Below are 883 nucleotides of genomic sequence, written 5' to 3' on the forward strand. Positions count from 1 at the left end.
CCAGCAGGTGGGCGGCACAAGGGACAGGTCCTGCCCAGTGGGCTGAGAGGACAGGAGGGCTCAGACCCAGGCAGGGGCTCCAGTGCTGGTCGGGGGTGGTGGGACCCCAGTTGCCACCCCTCCTGGGACCCGTGGTGCGGGGAGCAGAAACAACCCAAAGGCAGATTCTTTCCACTGGTGCCTTTTATTGAGTGCAAAACACAACACTGACTGGACGGGCATGCATCACAGAGAGGAGGGCGGGGGCGGGGGCCTCATACATCTGAGGTAGAGTACAGTGGGATCGGCGGGTTTGGGGGTGAGCACCGGCTGTAAGGGGCCCCACTCGGATAAGGGCCACGGAGGAGGGCGGGGTGTGCTGGCTGCACGGGGAGAGATGGGTTTTAAAACATTTCCTATACCCTACTGGGGTTTGTTTCCCCTCTGTGGACAGAGCTTCAGGGTCCCCTTGCCGCTGGCTCGCCCAGTGTCTCCCCACCACTGTGGAGTCCAGTATGTCCCTTCCTGGGGTCAGGCCCCACGTACCCTCACCGGAAAAAGAAAGAAGCTTTGTGTTGAAAACGCCAAGGCTGCCATCCAGGGAGCTGGAGGCCGAGGGCGTTAAGAAAGACCCTTTGTCTCTATAAAAATAGTTTCACGTTATAAAAGGGTTGCTCACCTCAGGCGGGGGCACAGGGACAGGGGAAGGTACTGCGTGGGTCTGCCAGACAGGGCTGGGGACAGACGGCACGGGGGCCTCCTCTCGGCTACACGGGCTGGGTGCATGGGGGTGTCCGGGGAAACCCTGTGGCGGGGCTGGGTGTGGGGGGGAGGTCGCCCCTGGGTGCCACCTGCTGGGCGTGGTGGGCGAGCGCTCAGTTGAGCAGGGTTCCGTAGAGCTGCG

This window comes from Fukomys damarensis, unplaced genomic scaffold (genome assembly GCF_012274545.1).
Source record: "Fukomys damarensis isolate Sample0158 unplaced genomic scaffold, DMR_v1.0_HiC HiC_scaffold_21, whole genome shotgun sequence".
NCBI classification, from domain to species: Eukaryota; Metazoa; Chordata; class Mammalia; order Rodentia; family Bathyergidae; genus Fukomys; species Fukomys damarensis.